Source organism: Leptodactylus fuscus, chromosome 1, assembly GCF_031893055.1.
Source record: "Leptodactylus fuscus isolate aLepFus1 chromosome 1, aLepFus1.hap2, whole genome shotgun sequence".
In the NCBI taxonomy this organism is placed as follows: domain Eukaryota; kingdom Metazoa; phylum Chordata; class Amphibia; order Anura; family Leptodactylidae; genus Leptodactylus; species Leptodactylus fuscus.
In genome coordinates, this window is record NC_134265.1 from 273,551,211 (window position 1) to 273,571,289 (window position 20,079).

Sequence of the window (20,079 nt, forward strand, 5' to 3'; positions counted from 1 at the left end):
AAGCCAATACAATGCATTAGCCAGTGCTGATTGGCCAGAGTACGGAATTCGGCCAATCAGCGCTGGCTCTGCTGGAGGAGGCGGAGTCTAAGGTCGCTCCACACCAGTCTCCATTCAGGTCCGACCTTAGACTCCGCCTCCTCCGGCAGAGCCAGCGCTGATTGGCCGAAGGCTGGCCAATGCATTCCTATGCGAATGCAGACTTAGCAGTGCTGAGTCAGTTTTGCTCAACTACACATCTGATGCACACTCGGCACTGCTACATCAGATGTAGCAATCTGATGTAGCAGAGCCGAGGGTGCACTAGAACCCCTGTGCAAACTCAGTTCACGCTAATAGAATGCATTGGCCAGCGCTGATTGGCCAATGCATTCTATTAGCCCGATGAAGTAGAGCTGAATGTGTGTGCTAAGCACACACATTCAGCACTGCTTCATCAAGCCAATACAATGCATTAGCCAGTGCTGATTGGCCAGAGTACGGAATTCGGCCAATCAGCGCTGGCCAATGCATTCTATTAGCCCGATGAAGTAGAGCTGAATGTGTGTGCTAAGCACACACATTCAGCTCTACTTCATCGGGCTAATAGAATGCATTGGCCAGCGCTGATTGGCCAGAGTACGGAACTCGACCAATCAGCGCTGGCTCTGCTGGAGGAGGCGGAGTCTAAGGTCGGACCTGAATGGAGACTGGTGTGGAGCGATCTTAGACTCCGCCTCCTCCAGCAGAGCCAGCGCTGATTGGCCGAATTCCGTACTCTGGCCAATCAGCACTGGCTAATGCATTGTATTGGCGTGATGAAGCAGTGCTGAATGTGTGTGCTTAGCACACACATTCAGCTCTACTTCATCGGGCTAATAGAATGCATTGGCCAGCGCTGATTGGCCGAATTCCGTACTCTGGCCAATCAGTGCTGGCCAATGCATTCTATTAGCTTGATGAAGCAGAGTGTGCACAAGGGTTCAAGCGCACCCTCGGCTCTGATGTAGGAGAGCCGAGGGTGCACTTGAACCCTTGTGCACCCTCAGCTCTGCTACATCAGAGCCGAGGGTGCGCTTGAACCCTTGTGCACACTCTGCTTCATCAAGCTAATAGAATGCATTGGCCAGCGCTGATTGGCCAATGTATTCTATTAGCCTGATGAAGTAGAGCTGAATGTGTGTGCTAAGCACACACATTCAGCTCTACTTCATCGGGCTAATAGAATGCATTGGCCAGCGCTGATTGGCCAGAGTACGGAACTCGACCAATCAGCGCTGGCTCTGCTGGAGGAGGCGGAGTCTAAGATCGCTCCACACCAGTCTCCATTCAGGTCCGACCTTAGACTCCGCCTCCTCCAGCAGAGCCAGCGCTGATTGGCCGAATTCCGTACTCTGGCCAATCAGCACTGGCTAATGCATTGTATTGGCTTGATGAAGCAGTGCTGAATGTGTGTGCTTAGCACACACATTCAGCTCTACTTCATCGGGCTAATAGAATGCATTGGCCAATCAGCGCTGGCCAATGCATTCTATTAGCGTGAACTGAGTTTGCACAGGGGTTCTAGTGCACCCTCGGCTCTGCTACATCAGATTGCTACATCTGATGTAGCAGTGCCGAGTGTGCATCAGATGTGTAGTTGAGCAAAACTGACTCAGCACTGCTAAGTATGCATTCGCATAGGAATGCATTGGCCAGCCTTCGGCCAATCAGCGCTGGCTCTGCCGGAGGAGGCGGAGTCTAAGGTCGGACCTGAATGGAGACTGGTGTGGAGCGACCTTAGACTCCGCCTCCTCCAGCAGAGCCAGCGCTGATTGGCCGAATTCCGTACTCTGGCCAATCAGCACTGGCTAATGCATTGTATTGGCTTGATGAAGCAGTGCTGAATGTGTGTGCTTAGCACACACATTCAGCTCTACTTCATCGGGCTAATAGAATGCATTGGCCAATCAGCGCTGGCCAATGCATTCTATTAGCGTGAACTGAGTTTGCACAGGGGTTCTAGTGCACCCTCGGCTCTGCTACATCAGATTGCTACATCTGATGTAGCAGTGCCGAGTGTGCATCAGATGTGTAGTTGAGCAAAACTGACTCAGCACTGCTAAGTCTCTGCATTCGCATAGGAATGCATTGGCCAGCCTTCGGCCAATCAGCGCTGGCTCTGCCGGAGGAGGCGGAGTCTAAGGTCGGACCTGAATGGAGACTGGTGTGGAGCGATCTTAGACTCCGCCTCCTCCAGCAGAGCCAGCGCTGATTGGTCGAGTTCCGTACTCTGGCCAATCAGCGCTGGCCAATGCATTCTATTAGCCCGATGAAGTAGAGCTGAATGTGTGTGCTTAGCACACACATTCAGCTCTACTTCATCAGGCTAATAGAATACATTGGCCAATCAGCGCTGGCCAATGCATTCTATTAGCTTGATGAAGCAGAGTGTGCACAAGGGTTCAAGCGCACCCTCGGCTCTGATGTAGCAGAGCTGAGGGTGCACAAGGGTTCAAGTGCACCCTCGGCTCTCCTACATCAGAGCCGAGGGTGCGCTTGAACCCTTGTGCAGCCTCGGCTCTGCTACATCAGAGCCGAGGGTGCGCTTGAACCCTTGTGCACACTCTGCTTCATCAAGCTAATAGAATGCATTGGCCAGCACTGATTGGCCAGAGTACGGAATTCGGCCAATCAGCGCTGGCCAATGCATCCCTATGGGAAAAAGTTTATCTCACAAAAATCACAATTACACACCCGATAGAGCCCCAAAAAGTTATTTTTAATAACATTCCCCCCTAAATAAAGGTTATCCCTAGCTATCCCTGCCTGTACAGCTATCCCTGTCTCATAGTCACAAAGTTCACATTCTCATATGACCCGGATTTGAAATCCACTATTCGTCTAAAATGGAGGTCACCTGATTTCGGCAGCCAATGACTTTTTCCAATTTTTTTCAATGCCCCCAGTGTCGTAGTTCCTGTCCCACCTCCCCTGCGCTGTTATTGGTGCAAAAAAGGCGCCAGGGAAGGTGGGAGGGGAATCGAATTTTGGCGCACTTTACCACGTGGTGTTCGATTCGATTCGAACATGGCGAACACCCTGATATCCGATCGAACATGTGTTCGATAGAACACTGTTCGCTCATCTCTAATGAATATATTTTTTATCTAATTTAAAAATTGCATCTGTGTAACTTTTACTCTGTATGTATCAATGTTGCTTTATATCTGTGTCAGAATCTCTATGGCCTGGTTTCTAACTTCGTTCGGGTTTCTGTTCAGGGAGTCTGCTTGGGGACCCCCCTCCCAACAGAAACCTATATGCATTACAACGCAGTTACCTAAGAAAACCCGCAGACCTCATAGACTATAATGGGGTCCGTGCGGTTTCCGCTCGGTTTCTGCATGAAACATGCAGAGAGAAAAGTCTTGCAAGTGGAACTTTTCTCTCTGCATGTTTTGCGCCCAAACCACACGGATCCCATTTTAGTCTATAGGGTCCGTCGGTCTCCTAAGGTAATCGATAACTATCACAGAAAAAAGAAACATAAACAAAATAATAAAGCATATTACATTAAGTTTATCACAAAATGACAGCTCTTTATAACAGTCAGTAGGACCTGTTATCCCTTGTACAGTGATTGCAGCGCTGACAGAGTTAAGTGTCAGAATGGAGAATTTTCTGAATCCCAGCAATGGCTTTGTATTACAGCTCTGCTCCTGCCAATGATCTCATGAGTGCAGTAAAACTAATTACTAAATGAGTATTTTTATGTAAAAAAAAAGTATTAATGACAAATATAGATATAACGTAATGCGAATCTGTCACTGTATTAAAAAATATCTTCAAGTGTATTACATTATTCAAGAGATGTGCATTAGAAAAGCAGTATATTGTACACATTTCCCAGGCTGTTGTTTTTTTCATTTGGAAAATGCTTCAGAGGAGTAATAATGGAATTATATTGTTACACGATTAAAACAATATGAGGTCATTGCTGTATTGTATTTTTGCATTACATAATCTTCTTACAATGTTGGCAGAATGTGAAAATGAACTTTTTGCCTGATTGTTTCTTTAATTTCATAATTAATTTTAATACCAGATGTTCTGAACTATTTTATGTTGCCGATTGTAATATTCATAATAAAATTCTCCATCCATTTAAGTTATTAAGTCATGTGTCTACGAAATTCTACGTCTTAAACTTCAAAGACAGAAAATCCCCATATTCTCATTAACTGTATGTAAGTACCTATTTTATTCATACTAACCTTGGAAAGAGGTTAAACTAGTTCATGCTCTCGAGGGTTCATTGGGGTAACTGATAGTCATTTTTAATGAATGAATACGCTACATTCATATACAAGACTCCTGATCCTGGTTAGCAATTGTCCCTTTACCATGAACAATATAATTTATAGGCTATAGTTAGTGAAGGCAAATATTTTCCCAGCACATTTCTGCTATTTTAACTATTGATTCAGCAGCATACAACTGGCCAGTACAAGGTCGTCTGTAATTGCCTCCCTCCAGTTTTCAAGCTTTCCCCAGGGAAAGTTCAAGTGAGATCCTCCTTACCTTGCATGTCCTTCTCCATAAACATTGCTATTGACTAACACTGCTGGGAAATGAACTGCAACATTTCATATGCCGTACAATTTCATGTAAATGCTTAGCTTTCACAACCCTGTGCCAGCTATAAAACATGTTCTATTAATAAAATGCTCACGTTAAAGTTATGTAATAAAAAGGGCTAACAAGATTTTTCAATTACCTTCTAGATTTTGATGTGACCATCGTTCTATTTTAGTAAAAGTTTTTAAGTGAATGAGTGTGCGTATGAAGCATGTGCACTTTTACATAGAGAGCAATATCCCAGATATATAGTCATTTTCTATTAAAAGAAAAATTCATTTAACACCAGTGATCTATACAAATAAATAAACCCAGCTTTTTCCTTTATTAAATGTGTTAGCTCATATTATTTTATCCTCAGTTGAAATAGAAGTAATGTACATGTATATATTTTGGTTAAAAACATTGCATTTTAAAATGTTGTTTCTATTTTAATGAGAAAGAGCACAATGTGAATCCGGTGTGAAAAAATAGTCATGATTTAGGTCAGCAATGTCATTCACAAGCTGCAAATATGTGGGTGCTCATTATGCTCAAATGCATGGAACAGTGAGGATGTATACCACTTTTTGAAACTGCATATACTCTTAAAACATAAAAGGTCTTGGTAATAATATTTAATAATAAGCAGTTTATATAATTGCACAGTATTTACAGTAGCTCATTAGTCAACCCTTGATTAATTAGGCTGTGCTAGTCCTTCCTATTAAGAACTAGTATTTCCCCTTGGGGGAAATTGAGTAAGATCACACTGTCATAAAAGTTGTTCCTGGAAGATCAACAGTAGAATCCACCACTGTACCTACTTGTGTTAGTGACAGTGCCCCTGATTGTGGTGAAAATGAATAAGCAATAGTTGGGTTTGTTTTAAGCTGTTGTAAAATGATCCATTTTTTGGAAAATTACAGGTTTGTTATAGATATATTATTTATCCAGTGCAAGGTAGAATATAAAGTTTGAAATTTCAACTAAATTTAAAACTATTTTGTATAAGATTTTTACTTGAACCAAACTAAACTGAGGTATAATGATGGTGTATGAATGTGATATTGGCACAGAAAAATACACCAGCAGACATTGGGTCACCCTATTTTTAACTAGAACTATGACTGAAGTAAAATGGGGGTGCTGTGTGAATGCTAGATTGCATCAATTTTTGGTGGCATTATTTACATGTATAACTTTATATGACATGATGTTAGATTGCAGAAAGGCAACCAAGTTATAAGTCACCTTAAGACAAAACTGAAGTGTAAAAAACTGAAAAAAAAAAAAAGAAAAAGTGTAACAGTATAAAATGATGACTTGTTAAATTTCACAGCAATTTTGGGTGGAACTATATGCGATAATATGAGTGCCACCATTTTGTAATTGGAACTTAAGACACAAGCTGACTGAATGTAAGAATTTTGAATGTAGGAATTGTGATTGTGGGTGCTCATACATAATAAACCTGAATGACATCACCTCCTGGCAGATGTTACATGAGGCCACATCACGTGTTGCTGGGGGACCGGCAAATGCTGCAATGATACCTAGGAGAGGTGAGGCAAACTGAGTATAAGGGTTTATTCTATTGTTGCACCTCCTTTGGGCCTCCACTTTTTATACACTGGGGTTTGAATAGACCCCAGAGTATATGAATGGTTTGTGGGTGACGAACCCCAATAGTTTTGGGTTCATGTAAACCTGAAACATTTGGAAAATTCAGGTCAAATCCTATGAGATCCAAATTGGTTTGCTCATCTGTATTAACTAGAAGTGAGCTAATAGGATAGCTAACGTGTATACCGTTTCCTAGGAAGCATTTTCCATAAGATTCCCTGCACTAGATGGGTCTCTGAAAAGAGTTCTAGCAGCTTCCAAGATCTGCAACAGAGGCATTCATCCCAGCAAACCCCATACATTTTCAGAACTGATGCACAGTATGTCTTGGTTGGCTAATATTCCTAGTCATGTTTCACAGTTTGTTCTTGGGTCTGGGCATAAATTGCAGGAAAACTAGTATTCTTAAAGGAACATTAGAGAGTCAATATCTTCCTCCTTGATGGCAACTTGTTTGCAACACTGGGAAAGTAATAACACAGGATAAAATCCTTTACAATAAAAGTTGTTTTGTTTTTCAATCAAATTTAGAATTGGAATGATGTCTCAAATCCGCAGCCTGTAAACTAATAACTTATAACATTTTGTCATCTCAATCAAGACAAGAGGTTTTCTGAAAAATACCTGAAAATAAAATGGAGCAAGTAAAGCATGGATCCAAAAATAGATAGGAAAAAGCGACTTGTTGATGCCAATAAATAATTCTTTTCACCATGCCGATTAGTCATAAATGATTCCACAAGTTGACAGGAACAAATCGCTCCAAACCAATGTACTGGATGCATTTGCTGCTGATGTTTTAAAATGGCCCAGATTTCATTACTGGGCAAGAGCTCCTAATCTCTAAATCATACTTCTTCTGACAGAGGATAAAACAAATGTACTTTACTGAAAGTGTTGCAATTTCAAATTACCAACTTGTAATTTTGTTGTCCATTGAACCTTTTAGAAAATGTGTATATCCAGCAATTTTTCATTTTATTCTGAGTCATTTTCACAATTAACTATTCAATTAATTCAAGTGTTTAATTTTAATTTAACTACCTTCACTTGGGTATATCATCAAATATATATTTTTGTTAAACTATGCAGCTAACTTTTTCTAATTAAAGTTTCATTTCATCTACAGTTTCACTGTATTTTATATTCCAGCTCATGCTACCTTATGAAGCATGAGGGTAATGAAGAGAATTTTATATCTGAGCAGCTATTAAAGGAGTTTTATTTTTCAGAATTTTTTGTACAGGATCTTTTTGTTATTTAAGCATATACTTCCAATAGTGTAAGGAGCCTATATATAACTCTAGAGTGAATATCCACCCTTTAATACCAAAATTTAGTGAGAATTACCGTATTTTTCGGACTATAAGACGCACTTTTTTTCCCCCAAATTTCGGAGGAAAATGAGGGTGCGTTTTATAGTCTCAATGTGGGGGGAGGAGCGGATTTACAGCATTGGCCGCGCTACTGACACCGCTGGTTTTCTGCAGCAGCAGGAGCGTGAAAATACTGCAGGCCCCGGCAGCTAAAACACTCCCCGGCATCCGCCGGTCTATTACAGCAGATGCCGGGGACTGTCTTAGCTGCCGGGGCCTGCAGATTGCCACGCTCCTGCCGCTGAAGAAAACCAGCGGTGGCAGTAGCGCGGCCATGCTGTAAATCCGCTCCTCCTCCGCAGGTCCCGGCAGTTAGTTAGCCCCGGGGCCGGTCCCCACCGGCCCCATACCTTTAGTGATGCAGGCCGGCTCCTGCACGGCGAGGCCGCAGGAGCCGACCTGTTCCGATGACAGCCGGGAGCCTAATGAAGGCTCCGAGGCCTGTCATAGATATATATTACTATCGAGGCTGGTCTATGACCCTCCGCGATAGTAATGTATAGAATCTCCCATAGACGGCAATACACTTGTATTGCCGTCTATGGGACTTGCAATTAAATGATTGCAGGTTCAAGCCTCCTAGGCGGGGGAAAATAAAATAGTAGAAAAAAAAAAAAAAACACTTAAAAAAATATAATAAAAAATAAAATAAATAAAAGTTCACCTTCTTTCCCTAGAACACATATAAAAGTATAACAATACTGTGAAACATATACATTAGGTATCCCTGTGTCTGAAAATGCCCGGTCTACTAATATTTTTATGTACAGTGAATGTCAAAATCAAAAGTGCTAAACCGCTGGGTTTTTCTCACTGTTTTGCCTCTGATTTAAATAAAAGGTGATCTAAGCAATAAACATTTCCCAAAATGGTATAACTAAAAAGTACACCTGGCCCCACAAAAAAAACGCCGTATACATCCCCGTACAGCTGCAGGGTCACCTGTCAATGTGGCCTTGCAGCTGTTCCAAAACTACAACTCCCATACATTAAATATTTTATCATTTTTTGCCTGAAAATTTTTTTTCCCTATTTTTCTCCTCTAAAACCTGGGTGCGTCTTATAGTCCGAAAAATACGGTAAATGTATAACACAACTTGATTTGGTTGACTATTAGAGATGAGCGAGTACTGTTCGGATCAGCCGATCCGAACAGCACACTCCATAGAAATGAATGGATGCACCTGGTACTTCCGCTTTGACGGCGCCGGCCGCTTAACCCCCCACGTGCCGGCTACGTCCATTCATTTCTATGCGAGCGTGCTGTTCGGATCGGCTGATCCGAACAGTACTCGCTCATCTCTATTGACTATCTGTGTTATTTATATAGCTCTTCCAATCCCCATAGTCAATCCCAATAGTCATTGAATCATAGAAACTTAAAAGGATTGTTCAGGGAGTTATAATTAATGTACCTGATCCAGAGGGCTCTTGATGATGGACCCTGGTTCTGACCTCCGGGTCATGAGATCAGAGCTCTGGGTTCCTCTGCCCCTATCTCCTTCCATGATCACACAGGTTATTACTAGAGATGGGGGAATAGACTTGTACCGAGCCTGGTTTAACCTGAATATTCGTATCTTTAACGAAACCAAACAATTTTAAATTTTCTTGTATGAGCTAAAATGGACCTAAAATGCTTGTAAATTATTATACTTTTGATTCTCTTCAGGCCTCAGGTTATAATATGTAGAGGCCCAGGGGAGGTGTTAAGAATTAAAAAAACAAAAAAAAAAACCACCTTATATTACATCTATTGGGCCTCCTCGAGGCATCTTGCGATCCTTGTCTTCCTCCTCTGGTAAGATGACATCACAGAAGAGCGCCTCAGCCAGCATCTGGAATACTTAGCATTCAATATGCTAATTAGATTTTTACTGTCAGATTGATGGTCCTTAGCTGTTCGTACAGTTTGTGAACAGGTCACCACTGTGGCCTGTGACAGGCTGTAGCTGGCCCTAGCACAAGCAGGATGTCACTAGTGCTAAATTGAGGGACTCATATACAGAAGAATGAAGCTGCTGCTGATGAGAGTGGAGGCAAGGGGAGAGGTAAGTACCAATTTTTTTTTTTTTTTTTTAATAGGCCTCTCAGGAGTTTCATAAATAATAAAAGCAGTAGTTGGAACACCCATAGATACATCTTTGAAAGTTATAGGCGAAGTCTTATCTCGCTTCTTTTGCAGTTACTCCCCCGCTTCCCTTGATACTAGGCAATTTTACTTGCTTCCACACAGATAAAGAGTATAACTACTATATTCGTCTTTTTGATCTGCTTACAGTAAATGGTGTATACCCTTTTGGTTGCTTGACTGTAAATAAATATTGAGACATATTTTTCATCAGGCTTAGAAGCAAACATCTATTTCTAGTGCAGTCGTTTCAATTTTTGGTGAAGTAAAAGACATTTAAATAATAAGACATGTTCTAAAAATAAATTAAGCAGATATATTTGTTACATTCCACAAATCAATAGGAATAGGAAACTCATGATATTAATGTGCACAAATCTTTACAGTAAATGCTCCATTAAGGAACTCAACCAACTTTGTTTTTTTTAACTAAATAGCTAAGTAACAGTTAACATATTTCATCTGTCATGAATGATTACAAGCCAGAAAACAGTTAAGGCTCTATTCAGATCACGTTTTTTTACACCTGTTTAGCACAGATGTAAAAACGGACCAGAATGGATGTAAACAGACGGTCATGCATTTACCATTTAATCATGTATACCATGATTTTGTGTCCATCCAAAAAAACAGAATTTTTTTTTTTTTTTTTTTTTTTTTTTTTTTTTTTAAATAGTGATCTCTATGTAAATGGATAGCCATCCGTTTCTGTCCATTTTTTGCATCCATTAAACAGATCTGCTAATTGGCTGTAAAAAAAAAAGTGTTCTGAATGGGGCCTAAAAGTCGGACCAAATCCAAATTATACACAGAAGTTTATAGACTGATTTTTGCATTAATAGCATAGTAATAAATTTGATCTTTTCATAGGTAATGGGTAAAATCATTACAATATTTGGTATTGCTTCTAGACTTTTTGGCTGAAAGTAAGTACTGCATCTATTTTTGTCAGGCATCACATGGATGTAGCAGTCATTGAACAAAAGTTCATCACTATGGCAAGACTCTAAATAGCTGCTTTCATGCAAAGTATATGTACTATTGCATAACAAATGGTAGTTAAAGGAATTCTACTTTTTTTTCTAGATAACACATCGGAATAGCTTTTAGAAAGGCTATTTGTCTCTCACCTTTAGATGTGGTTTCCGCCACGCCGTTCCTTAGTAATACTGTTTTTTACAGGTATGTAAATTAGTTCTATGGCAGTGATGGGGGCGGGCCCCAGCGCTGAAAATGCGATGGGGGCGTCCCCACCGCTGCCCGAGAACAGGATCCTGCGCCACCTCTATCTTCTGCTGGATCCTGCCCTTCCTTCTTCGTCTTTCTTCCGCGTCACGTTGGCACCTGCGCAGTTGGCTCCTGCCAGTGGGACACTAGTAGAGCCGACTGCGCATGCGCGGCCATAGTGCCGAGGCCACAATTGCGCGCTCTAGTCGGCTCTACTAGTGACAGCCAACAGAGATGACGCCGCTGAAGAAAGAAGGGGAGGATCCAGCAGAAGATAGAGGCAGCGCAGGATCCTGTTCTCAGACAGTGGTGGGGACGCCCTCATCGCATTTTCAGGGCTGGGGCCCGCCCCCATCGCTGCCAGAGAACTAAATTTACATACCGGTAAAAACCGGTATTTCTAAGGAACGGCGCGGCGGAGATCCCATCTAAAGGTAAGAGACGAATAGCCTTTCTAAAGGCTATTCCGACGTGTTATCTTTCATTTTTGCATGCTCATTTTTTATTTCCCACCTTCCAAACCCATAACTTTTTAATTCTCCCACTCACAGAGCCTTATGAAAGCTTATTTTTTTGCAGGTTAAATTGTATTGGCACAATTTAAAATGATGGGAAACTGGAAAAAAAAAAAATTATGAAATTTAGAACAGATTGGAATTTAGAATTTGATTTTTTATGGGTTTTATTTTTACAGCATTTTCTTTGCAGCAAAAAAGATATTTGTATTCCGTAAGTTGATATGGTCACAGTTATACCAAATTTATACATTTTATTCTAGCTTTTGTCGTGTTTTAATATCTTTACAAAAATCTAAAAGTTTGAGAGCAAAATTCTTGAACTGCCATATTGTGACACACTTTCTATATGTCTGTGTACATAGCTATGTGAGATGTCTTTTCTTTTCTTCATGACAAGTTGTACTTTATTTCACTATTTTAGCGATTGTTTGACACTTTAATTGCTTTACAATTTTTATCTGATGGAAAATGCTAAAAAACACATGGTTCAGCCATTTTGATTTTTTTTTTCTGCCATGGCTTTCAACATAGGGAATAAATCATTGTGTATGTTTATAGTTCTGACATTTTCAATTGTGGAGATACATAATGTGTTTATATCTATGTTTGATTGTTTAGATTTATTGATTAGATTTATGTTTTTATTTAAAATTTTATGTATTTTTATTTTTTGTATATTATTTTAAATATTTTTATTGAAGCTCCCTCAGGAGATAAGTATGTATTGCAATTTATTGGAAAATACATTGATTCTATGACATGCTTCCTAGGCTATAGTAATGATAGACATGACTATATGAAGTTCCTGGATATCATGGTAATGGATCAACTTCAAGGAATCCTCAACATGGCAGCACTCAGGTATGAATCATGTTGAGAAGAGCTAATGGACTATTGCATCTGTATATTAAATGGATTTTTGAAGCAGGGATTAATTGATGTATTATGTAAATCCACTGAAATTAATGTAGTATACATCAATTAGCCCCAAAAAATATAAAATGGGCTAATATGGTACAGATCACTTAATATAGCCATGAAAAAAACTCTGACCTTCAGAGGCATGGACCCTACAATTCTTCTAAAACTGTTCTTTGGTACATGCACCAAGGTGTCAGCAGTAGATTTATTAATTTCTAGGTGATCTGTGAAGTGGAGCCTCCATGGATCAGATGTTTTTTCAGGACATCTCACAACTTGCAATATTTGTAATTTTTCTGAAATCATTCTGACACTTTTTTCCAGTGTGGCACATGTCAATTTAATACTCTGGTTAGGAATGAGTTAAGCGGTTTGGCCAATCCCAAACTACCACCCATAAACCACTATTATAGTTTTGGGTCTTGTCAGACAGGCCCAAGAGAAGGCTCTATCACAAAGTCTCCATCTTCTTCAGGACTCTTTCAACCCTCTGAATAATATCAGTGCCCACTGGAGGGCTGCTAAGGACTATGATTGGGCCTCAGCTGAAATGTGAGTTGCGTCAACATCATGATACTTAAGTCTAAGCGTCACCCTGTCTGCACATCCCATATGACTGCTGAGGCCCAGTCATAGGTCCCTTAGGAACCATTGTCAACCAAGGGGCTGGAAGAAGCACAAAAGACCTAAACCAAATGATATAACAGAGCCAATAAGATGTGAGTAGAACTGTTTGCTATGTTACTCACCTTTCATGAGCCTCAATTTACTATGCTCTGGGGTCTGAAGAAAATATAATTATAGGAATTCCAGTTTTTGAGTGAACAAAAACTGCTGGGTGCACCATGCAAATATTTTTGAGATAAATATAATGAAGTTCACCAAACACTAATCTTGATGCAATCTTTGCCCCAGGTAAGTGATGGACATGAACTGTTTGTCCATATGTAAACAATACATTGTATTGATCCATGCTCCAGTCCTGAGCCTCATGTCCCAATTATAGGTGCTTCAGTGTTAGACAGAGATGAGCATTAGCAGACTGACCAGTCTTTGTCTACATAGTCAGTTGTCACACACTGTGTGTTCTGTCATCTTTCCACCACAGCCAGCAGTAAGATTTTAGCAACAGGTGAATATCAAATATGTTCTCTTCCCCATTTATCAGTCTGAGTTACTCTTCGCATTGAAGTTAATAGAGAGGAGAGGGGGAGGAAGAGGCTCCTGGAAATGACAAAGAATTGTAGCTGCTAATTTTTGCTACATTAAGAGCCAGGAGGGCTCTTAGCAACACTATGTTTCAAGAAAAGACTGTATGACTGTACCACTGCAGAGAATGGAGTATACATCTACTAACAGCACCATCCTCCTCCCTTCCTTCTCTATAGACTTCTATGTGTGAGGCAAAGTACAAAATCTAATTCTATATAAATAAAAAGTACATTTTATTTTATTTTTTCAAAGATTTATTTTCCAGCTTCTCAGAATATTTCACAGAATATTAAATTGTTCCATTATGAACTATAAATTATCTCAACAAAAATAAGTCCTTATGTGGGTCTGGGAATCAAAAAAATAAAAGATTTTAAACCTGCAGAGAAACTTGCAGATAAGTTGCAGCAGCAACCAACAATTTTAAGTGCCTTTGCAAGTTTTTATGGGAAACATAGGAAATTCTGAAATGAGTTAAGACTGTGTGGCTATACCTTTAGGCCTCACTCACACAGTCATGTCTTTGACAAAAAACACGATCCATGTGCAGGTTGTATTTCCTGGACTAAGCCGGGGTGTGTGTATAAAATTCATTACTAGAGATGAGCGAACAGTAAAATGTTCGAGATTCGATATTCGTTTCGAGTAGCCCCTCAATATTCGACTACTCGAATCGAATATCGAACCCCATTATAGTCTATGGGGGGAAAATGCTCTTTTCAGGGGTAGGCAACATTTGATCAAATTACACTTACCAAGTCCACGAGTGAGGGTCGAGCTGGATCCTCCGAGAAGTCTTCTCCGTGCAGCATCCCCGTGGCGTCTTCCGGCTCTGAATTCACTCTGCCCAGGCCCAATGCCTGGCAGAGTGAATGAAGAGCCGGAAGACGCCGCGGGGAAGCTGCACGGAGAAGACTTCTAAAGGTAGGAGAAGAACCAGCGTTGATTGGCCGACTGTATAGCATTTGGCCAATCAATGCTGGTTCTGCATCAAACTTTTCCATTCGAATAGCGAGTGGTAATCGATCGAGTACGAGTATTTCGAATACCATAGTATTCGATCGAATACCTACTCGATCGAGTACTACTCGCTCATCTCTATTCATTACATCATGGTGAGTTATCTAATTCTCCAAACAGCCAGATCACTACTGTACTGAATTGTCAGTAGTAATTTGTGCTTTTAAGAGCTCACTACACTATAACTCAGCATGATGCAGTATAATATGATACATACAGCCATGGTCAGTCCAGGAAATACAAACCACATATGGACCGTGTTTCACAGCCCAAACACAGCAGTGTACACTGTCGGCTTTCCCGCTATGTTCCCCTGGGTAAGAGGTATTGGTGCCCTTACCGGTATCTCGTCACCATCAGAAGGGTGTTCCTGACAGTTTAGCTGGGTTGTGAGGAACATCCCTGTTGATAGTACTGTCCTACTGTCCATAGCGCTATATTGTAAGCAGTAAGGAATGCCCCCCCTCCTCCTGACAGTACTCATCCATAGACTAGTACTGGGAGGGCTTTCCTCACCTCTCACTGTCATTGCTAGGTGGTAAAAAAACTCCTCCTCTGACAGTACAGCGCTATTGACAGTACTGTTAGTAGTTCCTCACAGCCCAGCTAGACTATCATCCTTCTGACAGTGAAGATATATTAGTAAGGGCTCCGATATCTCTTTCACCGGGGCACATAATGGGAAAGCCGACAGTGCACTGAATTCAGCGCAATGTCGGCTTTGTAATGGTATATGACCACATGTGACCGAGGATATGAAAGGTCCTCTTAAAGTTCTGGCACCTTGTACTTAACACTTTTAAAAGTAGTTAAACACCAGCCTGTGCAGAGATGACTTAATGAAGCCGTGATGTAAGTTGGAATTTGTATTTCACTACAGACATACTTTATACTGTCTAAAACTTTACTGTTTATAAATGACTGACTGCTACACATTGTCCGATTTATATCTTAACTGCTTCCGGACCACCCATTGAATTTATATGACCAGGTAGTCCCACTCTTAACACTGCAAAGTCATATTTTAGCTTGGTTCTGATAACTCACGGTAGCTTCCAATGAAAAAAGTCAAGTTAAAGAGTACTCAAACTATGCAATAGTTAGCTGTTAAGTTAAAAAAGGAGTAGATCTATAGGTAGTGATTCAGAATTCTGCCCTCATTATTCTGAAGTGAGATGTGCAGTGCTGACTAGTGTACTGCTTAGTGTGTGGGTTATTATAAGGCTGCTATTGCTTAGAAGCATTTCACTGAAGCGTGTGTTCTGTTTTTATACACCAATAAAAATGACACTGATCAAAAATGTAATAAACGTGTGGTTTAAAAAAAAAAAAAAAACATGCATTAATGATAATAAAAATTCAGATGTGTGACAACACCCTAACACTTGTCTAGTAGTAGTATGTGGCTGTGCCTAACTGAAAAAGTGACAGCACATATGTGCTTTACAGTGCTATTAAGTGTTTCAATGTTCTATTTCGTTTTTTGATTTTTATGTCGATACATTGCAATATGGTTTTTATATGATATTTAGAGTGTGGAGAATTAAAGCAAAAACAGTCACCCCTGGTTGTTAATCTTCTGCCAAGTTTTTATAGATATACTCATCTCCATTTCTACCATGTACAAAAGACGTTCATAAGATAACAGTAGTAGGTTTTACATAGCTACAGTGCAAACATACTGTTATTAGTAGGTTGTTTCATGTGGATATGGTCCCAGAGGGGAGCTGATGATTAGAGAACAAGGATGGGCACACAACATTAATTTCTGTAATGGCTTCCCAATGCAAAATGGATTATTCCATTTATATCATTTCATATATTTTGAGACAACCCTTTACTAGCCAGATTAGGTTTTGATATTTGATATCATTTAATTTATTTGTTTTTCTATTTTTGTGGTTTCATATCCCAAAAATCAGTGTGTGTTTAAAGAACTGAACCAATGTAATTTTAGTAGGGTACAGTCCTTATGTGTCCTCACTTACTTGCCTTCTTGGCTGGATATGTCCAGATAGGACTGTGTCCAAACTCTTTAGATCTGTAGTTTTGTTGGCTAATGCAATTTCTTATGAAACAGTGATTCCCCGAGTTTCAATATTAATTGGTTCTAGGACAATCATTGTATGTTAAAATCATAACAGAATGCGCTGCTGACATCTGTAAATCTGTAAATCTTTTTCTACGACTTTCTTTGATTGTAGTTAATTATGGCAGATAACCACCCCTGGATCAAGGCAGTCCACCGAAACGTGCGTCGGGTGTGTGACAGCAGTGCAGAGGTCTTGCTGGTCATTCTTGGTCTTTGTCATGGATATGTGTGCATGATCTTACACTTATTATGGCTACACCTTTTCTACTTACCTGGGTCACTTGACTTTTGTATTTTTTTTTATATACTGCATACATTTATATGATGGGTTTTGGTGGATGGTAACAGACAGCCATATTACTTTCTTACCCATTACTTAGTTCCCATTTCCTGGACCATTAACTTCATTGCTTATTTGTATAACAGATCTCTGCTTCCTGGCTGACATGTTTGTGCTGTTTTGTGTATCTTATTTATGTTTATCTTAACTTTTTGTAACATAACATATTGATTATAAATATTATATATTATTTGTATTTAATAGTAGTGTCATCCCCACCGTATATTGTTTTTGAGTGATATACTCTTTCTACGACTACAGTAGCTTTTCATGATTCTGGAAGGTATAAATACATTGTTTTAAAGCTACCTACAATGTATCTACTGTATTCTATATAGGTATAGCCTTCTCTCTCTCTCTCTCTCACTCTTTCTCTTGTCTCTGCTCAGCGACAATGTAACTGTAATATAAAAATAAACTACAGTAAAAAAGACCTTGTCCTAAAAGCTACCTAAAATGTATCTATTATATACAGTAGATAGATACTTCTATCTATCTATCTATCTATCTATCTATCTATCTATCTATCTATCTATCTATCTAGATATCTATCTTTATAGCAACTAATTCTAACTACTATTAAGGTTATTAGATTGGGCCTGGGCAGAGCCGGCTGCGCATGTCCGCACTACAAGCAGGCATGCGCAGTCAGCTCTGCCCAGGCCCAATGCCTGGCAGAGTGAATGAAGAGCCGGAAGACGCCGCGGGGAAGCTGCACGGAGAAGACTTCTAAAGGTAGGAGAAGAACCAGCGTTGATTGGCCGACTGTATAGCATTCGGCCAATCAATGCTGGTTCTGCATCGAACTTTTCCATTCGAATAGCGAGTGGTACTCGATCGAGTACGAGTATTTCGAATACCCTAGTATTCGATCGAATACCTACTCGATCGAATACTACTCGCTCATCTCTAAACATGATATGTTACCTATATTCTTCAAGCTGCTAAAATTACAACAATGTCAAAGTTATAGAACTTTTTTTATGTTTTAACACGTTACCAAAAATCCAAAACGTTGGGAAAAAAAATCTTGGAATTGCCAATTGTAAAACTTTTTATAACTATAACCTTTAGGGAACTTGAACCCTAGGGGGCTTGATGGTAGTTACACTGTACTGCAATATCCAATCAAAGGTGTATGAAAGATGTATGGAAGATATCTTGAATAAAGGATGACACCTCTGGATCTTGTCCTAGGGGACGGTGATCCTGCTGAACAAGGCAGTGTTTTCAAGATTTTGAAGTGTGTCTGTAGGAATCTTTGCTCATTTATCCAGAAGAACATTTGTGAGGTCAGACACTAATGTGAAGGAGGGGGCTTGACTATTAAATGATGTGACCCAGTACTTTTGTCAATAAGCATGTGTGTGTGTCTATATTTCATAAACTAAACATCAGTAGCTAAATGAATTTATATTAAAACATGGATAATAAAATAATAGTAACAATAATAATAATAATAATAATAATAATAATAACAATAATTAGTAGTAGCAGCAGTAGTAGTAAAAGAAAAATAGACAATAATATTAATAATAACAATAGTCTCATTAGCTAAAACATTCAATTTGTGCTCTAGAACGAATATGGTGCATAAATATCTGCTTAGCCTTTTTCTAATTCTGTATAAAATACATTTGAAATGTTCACCCACAGTAACATAATTAAATTTGGTATTACATTTACCATCCTAACTACTAAAATTGGCATTTGTGAGCATTCACTTCACAGATCCAATTTGTCTTTTCAAGCAAATCTCTGATTGTACCTACCATATTTTCTTTTACCTTATTCTGAAAGCTCATACTAATTCAAAATAGGATTTTTGATGCAGATTAATTTAAAATTAATCAGAAAGGCATTGGAGGTAAGATTTTTATTTCATAAAAATGCATTAATTTTCAATCTCCCACAACAGAAGAGTCGTTTGACATCAATAAATATGAAAAAAAAAAAAAAAGATTAAACAGTAAATTCCTAAATTGTTACAGTTGGTAATTTAATAATTTAATTTGACAAACATATTTAGTTTGCATAGTATAACTGTTGTATAAACTACCAACTGGAAATATTGTTATTATTTTGCCTACTTATATAGTCCCAACAAATTCTGCTGCACTTTTCAGATACTGTCATCACTCACTATCCCAAGTAGATCTGGAAAGTTTCTTATCCTATATCTTTGGAGTGTGAGAGGGAACTAGAGAATCCAATGAAAGCCCATGTAAACAAGAATCCAAGAAGAACAAAATGGCATACAAACACAGTATGTATATAACAGGACACGGCAGTCCTAGAAATAAAACCAGTGGGTCTTACCGTGTCTGATGAGAAGAGGCACCAAATGAGTGTAAAAATGTATGGATGGGGATCAACCCAGACTAGGCTGCAGGAATGACACAATAAGGGAGAAAAAGGGATAGAAAAAAGCTGTATAGAGAAAAATGCCTAGACCCTAATTGTAAGGGAACAGGACTAGCAATACCCTAAATTTTACCCAGAATCAACGCCCTAGTAAGCGCGTGCCCTGTCTGGAACCTATCCCTAATCTGGATATACTAAACAAACAGAAACAAAATCAAAAAGTGTCAAAAATGTTACAAATAAAAATAAAATATTTAAAACGCATACCATGCACCACCCAACATGCATGTTTCGTTGGCGTACATTTAATTACACACAACTCATCAAGGGAATAGGTATAATGTGTCACAAACACTTGTTACACAGTCTGAAGCATAGTATTAGCCAACTTACATATAATGGAGAGTAAAACCCATACACACAACTCACTACCAGTCACCACTGCTATCAGTTAACAGGAGACAGGTCAGATAAAGAGATTGTGAGGCATACAAGATCGGACCACAGCAGTCTCCATTGTGGTTGGATTTTAGACTCCACCTCCTCACAGATGAGCCTCCGGCAGAACCAGCGTTGATTGGCCGAATGCTGTACACTGGCCAATCAACGCTGGTCAATTCATTCCTATGAGAAAAAGTCAGCTCTCTCGTAACAGCAAGCTGCCAGCTCTCCTG